Source organism: Vulpes vulpes, chromosome 11 (assembly GCF_048418805.1).
Source record: "Vulpes vulpes isolate BD-2025 chromosome 11, VulVul3, whole genome shotgun sequence".
Classification (NCBI taxonomy): domain Eukaryota; kingdom Metazoa; phylum Chordata; class Mammalia; order Carnivora; family Canidae; genus Vulpes; species Vulpes vulpes.
This window is the reverse complement of record NC_132790.1, coordinates 78,631,869-78,639,476: the sequence shown is the minus strand read 5'-3', so window position 1 is coordinate 78,639,476 and position 7,608 is coordinate 78,631,869. Positions and strand designations below refer to the sequence as shown.

The 7,608-nt window shown below is 39.7% G+C and overlaps 1 pseudogene; it reads left to right on the top strand.

Moving 5' to 3' along the window:
• The first annotated feature begins 384 nt into the window (after positions 1–384).
• On the top strand, positions 385–1,753 carry LOC112932563 (L-lactate dehydrogenase B chain-like; annotated as a pseudogene).
• The last annotated feature ends 5,855 nt before the right edge of the window (positions 1,754–7,608 follow it).

Sequence of the window (7,608 nt, the reverse complement as noted above, 5' to 3'; positions counted from 1 at the left end):
TTTTTTTTTCACTTTATACAAGTCAAATCTGCCCACATATTCTCTTGTTTACGTCCAACATTATGTTTGTGAGATTCATCCTTACTGTTTGGGTATAGCTGTTGCCTGTTCTTATTGGAATAGTAAAGCATTGCATTTTGTAAATACACTGTAATATATTTATCCATTTGTACCAGGGGTCCCCAAGACCACCCTCAGGTTCAGGGATTTGCTAGAAAGACTCACAGAACTCAGAAAAGCTGTTAAACTAACAGGTGTATTATGGTTACAGCTGATTGAAATCAGCCAAGGGAAAAGATAGACAGAACTGAGTCCAGGCAAATCCTGCAGCGGAGGAGACGCACGCAGCTAACATTGTCTTCTTGGTGCGACTCTTACAGCTGGTTGTCTCAGGGCAAAATGGCAACTCTTAATGAAAAACTGATTGTACCAGTTGCAGAAGAAGAGGCAGTGATCCCAAACAATAAGACCACTGTAGTGGGTGTTGGACAAGTTGGTATGGCATGTGCCATCAGCATTCTGGGAAAGTCTCTGGCTGATGAACTTGCCTTTGTGGATGTTTTAGAAGATAAACTCAAAGGAGAAATTATGGATCTACAGCATGGGAGCTTATTTCTTCAGACACCTAAAATTGTGGCAGATAAAGATTACTCTGTGACTGCCAATTCTAAGATTGTGGTGGTGACTGCAAGAGTCTGCCAGCAGGAGGGAGAGAGCCGCCTCAATCTGGTGCAAAGGAATGTTAATGTCTTCAAATTCATTATTCCTCAGTCAAGTACAGTCCTGATTGTATCATAATTGTGGTTTCCAACCCAGTGGATATTCTTATATATGTTACCTGGAAACTAAGTGGACTACCCAAGCACCGTGTGATTGGAAGTGAGTGTATTCTGGATTCTGCTAGATTTTGCTATTTTATGGCTGAAAAACTTGGCATTCATCCCAGCAGCTGCCATGGATGAATTTTGGGAGAACATGGTGACTCAAGTGTGGCTGTGTGGAGTAGAGTGAATGTGGTAGGTGTTTCTCTTCAGGAACTGAATCCAGAAATGGGAACAGACAACGACAGTGAAAATTGGAAGGAAGTGCATAAGATGGTGGTTGAAAGTGCCTATGAAGTCATCAAGCTAAAAGGATATATCAACTGGGCTATTGGATTAAGTATTGCTGATCTCATTGAATCCATGTAAAAATCTCTCCAGGATTCATCCAGTGTCAACAATGGTGAAGGGCATGTATGGTATTGAGAACGAAGTCTTCCTGAGTCTTCTGTGTAACCTGAACGCTCAGGGCTTAACCAGTGTGATCAACCAGAAGTGGAAGGATGATGAGGTTGCCCAGCTCAAGAAAAGTGCAGATACCTTGTGGGACATCCAGAAAGACCTAAAAGATCTGTGACTTCCAGCTTCTAGGCTGTAGAAATTTAAAACTATGATGTGATTAACTGTGAGCCTTTAGTTTTTCACCCATATACATGGATCACAGTTTGCTTTTATCTTCCTAAATATGTGAATCTGGGCTCACAGAATCAAAGCCCATGTTTGGTTTAATGCTTGCAATATGAGCCTTGAACAAATAAAATTAACTATTGTAGTGTGAAAAAAAAAAAAAAAAAGAACTGAGTCCAGAGGAAACCAGGCACAAGCTTCTAGTTGTCGTCTCCTGGTGGAGTCACATGGACAGCACTTAATTTTTCCACAAGTGTGTATGACAATATATAAAAGGTAGTTTCCAATCAGGGAAGCTCATCCAACCCTTGGTGTCCAGAGTTTGTTGCTCTTTGAGGCCAGTCATGAAGGCATGTAGTGTCCCCACTGCTGACCTTAGCTACTCAGTATCTACCCCCGCACAGGTCAAAATGATAAATTGTGGCTTAAAGGCTCAAGCATATAAAAATAGATATTCACATAAATCACATTGTTAGCTTAAACTAACTAGTATAGCCCATAGCTTTAGGCATACAACGACACTCTTTTCAGGCAGGATATCACAAAAGCTCAGAGATCTTCTCTTAGGAGCTAAGCCAAAGGCAAGTGCTGAAGACGTGGGAATGTACAGCAGTTGAGAAATCCAGGCTTTCAGAGTTAATCTTTTCTGACTACCATTACAGTGGGGTTTTTTTTGTTTTGTTTTGTTTGTTTTGTTTTGTTTTGTTTTTTTACCATTACAGTGTTGATGGGCACTTAGTTTGAATTTTTAATATGAAAAGTGCTGCTATGAACATTGTTTTATGTGTTTTTGGTGAAGATTTGGGTGTATTTCCATTGGGTGGTTACTTAGGAGTGGAAATGATAGGTCATAGGATATGCATTTGTTGAGTTTTCATAGCCAAGGCCAAAATGTTTTCCAAAGTGACTATACAAATTTATACTCCCAGTATCAGTGTCCAGAACTTTTTAATGTCCTTTTTAAAAAAAAATCATCTTATCGAGGTTCAACTGACCTACAATAAAATGCATATTAAAGTGCACAACTTGATAAATGTTGCCATATGTGTATATCCATAAAACCAGCACCACAAGCAAGATAGTGAACCTATTATTCTCCCCTAAATGTTTCCTTGGATTCCCAATATTCTCATAATGAATTTGTTTTCTCTTTAAGCTGGAGTCCATTTCTGTTGTTTACATCTGAGACTTCCTAGCTGATATAATCCCACCTTGAATTGTCTTGTATTTGTCCCCAGCTTGGTCTTCTGCATTTCTTTTCTCTTTGACAGATTCTTGCTGAGCATTTACGATGTATGCTAGACTCTATTCTTTCCCTATCTTAGTCAGTTTGGCTAGACTCCAGGTCCTCTGATTGCAGCTTTGTCCTCAAGACTCCTGCTAATTTCCACACATCTTTTTATTCCCTGTTCTCGGCAGGCTCTTCTTGAACAACCTTATGTAGCTCCTGGTCCCAGTCATTCCTGGTTGACCCAGAAGCAAACTTCCCTAGGTCAAACTCCAAGATTACCTAGATGGTAAGAGAAAGGGCCTCTTCCTCAGGTCTTCCTTAAGTTTCCTAGGCCAGTGTTATGAGTTGAATTGTGTCCTTCACAAAAAGATTTGTTGGAGTACTAACCTTTGGTGCCTCAGAGCGTAACCTTTTTTGGAGATAGGATCTTTACACAGGTAATCAAGTTAAAATGTGGTCATTAGTGTAGCCTATAATCCATTATAATGAGCGTTCTTATAAAAAAGATAAGTTTGGACACAAAGAGAGAGGAGATGCTGCAGAGAGACACAGGGAGAAGATGGCCATATATAAGCCAGGAAGAAAGGCCTGGAATAAACCCTGCCCTCACAGCCCTTAGGACAAATCAACTCTGCTGACACCTTGATTGTGGACTTTCAGTCTCTGGAACATGAGATAATACATTCCTATTGTTTAAACCACTCAGTTTGTGGTACTTTGTTATAGCAGCCCTTGTAAATTAATACAACTGAGTAGGATGCATCAGCTTTTCCTAATAATTTTCAGATGTGAGGTGGACAGCTGAGGATCAGAGCGCTGTGGCTTTTGGAAACACGGTTGCAGGTGGAAAGAGAAGAACATGGGAGGAGCAAACTAACTCCAGATTATTTGACTTTGGCCATTCATGAGACTCTGAATGAGGCCTGGCTAGATTGCGAGGTTCTATACTCCTTGTTCTTTTCTTTCTGTTTTCTCAAATTGATAAACATGATTCATTTTTCAACAGCCATCTGTGGGAACACATGGACTCCTTCACTTAGTAGCTATTAAGATCTGTTCCATAGTCTGAGGGGGCGATTTGGGAATGTTTTTCTCCCAGGTCTTTTTCATGGGAACTTTTCCAAAGTCAGAAGATTAATATAATAAAATTTTGGTGATAAGCAGTACAGCATGTCTTGAAAACTCCCCCAAATCTTCTCATCACCTTTAATCAGGTCATATGATGGGTTACCTTCAAAGAAATGGATTTCAAGCTGAGTCCTTAGAAGGACTAGATTTTGCTTTATTTGTAAAATATTGTGAAGTTCCAGAACTTTTTGTCTTGATGGTCAAACTTTTGATTAAGGAGGAAAAAGCAGGGAGAAAGAGAATGATGTAAACAGAAAATACATTGGAAATAGTAAATGTATTCAGAACAGATAGCTTATTGCCCTTCCAGTTGAACCTGGCAATAAAGGATATAATAAATGAGTCCCCTCAGGAATTTTCCATTTCAAGTGCTTTCTTTGGCTATTTTCACCCTTCGGTTTCCATCCCCATTTTTGGTCTTTAGGTCTGGATTTGAATATATTTCAGCAAAGCCGCATAAATGACCCACTTGGTTGAGCCTTGAGGGGTCAGATTCTAAATTCTGCTCAGAAGTGATTACAGTGACATCCCCTCAAGACTTTGTACTGGTGGTTGTTAATGAGTGCCTTGAATTGCTAGAGATCAAAGACCCCCTTCTGTGTCTCTGGCTCAATTCCCCTTTCCTTCATTGCTCTGTCCACAGAGGTTGCTTTTAAAATTGAGATAAAATTCATGCTGCATAAAATTCATTATTTCAATGTTCTTAGAGTGTACATTTCAGTTGTTTTTAGCTTCTTCCAATGTTCTGCAACCACCAGCACTATCTCATTCCAGAATGCTTCCATCACCCCAAAAAGAAACCTTGCACCTATTATCTATCACTTCCTAATTTTTCTATTCCCTATAGGTCCTGATAACTACTAATCTACTCTCTGCCTTTGTGGGTTTGCTTATTCCAGATTTTTCAGATAAATGGAATCATATAATACATGGACACTATGTCTGGATTCTTTCACTTAGCATCTTTTCATCAATGTTGTACGATGTACCAGCATTCCATTCCTTTATATGGCTGAATATTATTTCATTATATAGATAAATCTCATTTCATTCATCCATTCATCAGTTGATGGGCATTTAGGCTGTTTCTCAATTATGAATAATACTCCTATAAACATGCATGTACAAGTTTTTGTTTGGATATATGTTTTCAGTTCTTTTAGATATATACCCAGAGGTGGAACTAATGGATCATACAGTAACTCTGTTTAACTTTTTGAGGAATTGCCAAATGATCCCAGAGTCTTTTTTTCAGGGAGAATAGGATGATAAGGTTGATTTCAGGCACACTGTAGTTGAAGGGCAGTCGAACTGTCAAAGAACAATGCCCGCCGTGAAGTTCAAAATAAAAAGGTAGTGCCCAGGTGAGATAAGGTCAAATATTTCCTTAGTTTGGGCATTATCCACATGCAGTTAAAGCTACAAGCTCCACCTCCTTCTGCCCCCTCAAGTCTCTGAAGTCTCTGAGGGTGATAACAGGAGAAAACAAGAGAATACAAGGGGACTTTCGTCAGCTAAGCACATCACAACACAGTTAAGTGGATAATGTCATTAGCCTCATCTTCTGGTGGGGCACTTGAGGCTCACTGATTTTAAGCCTATGGGCTGGTTTGCATGGCTTGTATATCGCACAGCCATGATTTAAGTACTGGTAAAGACCGTAGATAAAACCTGTAAAAAATTTAAGGGGTTAGAGGTAGATTTTATTTATTTATTATTTTTAAATATTTTATTTATTTATTTGAGGGCACATACAAGGGGAAGGGGCAGAGCGAGAGGGAGAAGCAGACTCCCCACTGAGCTTGGGAGCCTGATGTGGGGCTCCATCCCAGGACCTTGAGATCATGACCTGAGCCAAAGGCAGACACTTAACCAACTCAATCGCCCAGGCACCCCTATAGGTAGATTTTTAAAAAGAGAGTACCGTTAAGTGCAACAGGATGGGATAAGTGATGTATAGTGTTCCAGAATAAAATAGATTTTTTGTTTGTTCTTTGTTTTAGAAGAAGGTTGTCAATTGTGCCAACTGTTACAAAGGTGTCAAACACAAATTTATGCATATAATAGTATCTAATTATCTCATATCTGACCCAGTGTACACCTCAGGATGTTTCCTATTCAGACTAATACATCCTGGACTATATGCTCCTGCCCATGTGCATTTCCCTCTGCAGAACACCAGAACACTGTCGAGTCTCCATTATAGACAATAAGTGCATTTCAGAAGGAGTAAAAAAAAAAAAAATCCCGTTATTTACAGAGAAAACAATTTCCCCAAAACTAGAATTTCAAAGCAAAATTAGATTTTCTCATAGTAAGTCATGAAGTAGAAGTTTGAGTGCATAAGACTAAATAACTCTTAGTACTAGAAGGAAAAAGAATTATATTGCAGTGTTGAAATAAAACCGTTTTTTATGGGTAATGAGGCAGTACTCTCACCTTTCCTCAGTATTTTATATCTTTAGCTCCCCCCCCAACTTTGAGACAGTGATGGGTGGACTTGAGATTAAAGTGCCATTATTTCAGGGCACTGAAGCACAACCACATAATGGCAAGCCCCAGAAATCTCAGGCACTTGCAGCCAGTCAAGTCTTTTCAATTAGCAATCTTGATATTGTTGGGGCTAGAGTCTTTCCTTCCTTCAGATTGTTGGTTTACTTGGCACTTGAGGATGTTTTCAAGGATAAAACAAGGTTGGCGCTGGCTCATATAAAGTAGTTGTGAAGCTCTTGTATGGAAAATTTCCATGAAAAAATGAGAAAAAAATTTTGGAAAAAATAGGTAAAAATAAAATAAGTTAATGCCATAATAAGTCTATATTACAAACCAACAGAAGACTTTGCTCTTTTTGTTTGTTTTGTTTTTCTGCTCAGATAAAAATAGAGTTTGGTTTTTATAGAAAGGCTTCTGCTACGTGTTCATTTTCAAGTGCAAAGAGTAGGGAAGCCTCTCTGGTCCTTCTCCATGGGAATCTCATTTTGCTGAGATGCCCTCCGAAGGATGGCTTGGTTGCTGCTGCTCCAGCTTTGCAGGTACCAATGCCTGAGAAGGTGGATCCTTTCCAAGTTAGACTGTAGAAATACAGGTCACAAGGTATAGGAGAGCATTACAGAATAGTCATTGCTGCTTGGATCCATGGCAATCAGGTGTTCTTACTTAACTCCTTGAGAGGAATATATATCCTTTCAGAAGATCTTACTATTTAGTAATTGAGTACTTACTGTGCAGATAGAGTCTAAGTTGGCCCTCCACGATTTAAGTCTCCTTGCCTAAAGATGTTCAGTCATGTATAATCTTGTATAATCTTCTCCCCTTGAGTAAAAATGTGAACCGAGATTTGCTCCTAACCAATAGGATATGGTAAAGGTAATAAGACATCACTGTCGTGATTACAGCATGTTATGTAAGCCTTGTCTTGCCAGCAGACTTGCTCTAGAGACTCTTCTTGTTGGCTTAATGAAGTAAATGGCCATAGTAGAAAGCACATGTGGCAAGGATCTTGAGGCAGCCTCTGGGAGTTGAGGGCATCCTTCAGTCAATAGGCAGCAAGAAGCCAGGGCCCTGTGCCTCAACAACCACAAGTAAATAACTCTGCCAGCATTGATTGGAGGTGGATTCTTCCCCAGTTGAGCTTCCGTATGTGACCACAGCCTCACCTAACACCTTCTATGCAGGCTTGTGAGATCCTGAGCAAGGGACCTAGTGAAGCTGTGCATAGACTCCTGACCCACAGGAATTGAGGTAAAAAATGTGTGCTGTTTCAGTCCACTGAGTTTGTGGCAATTTGTTGTGCAACAACAG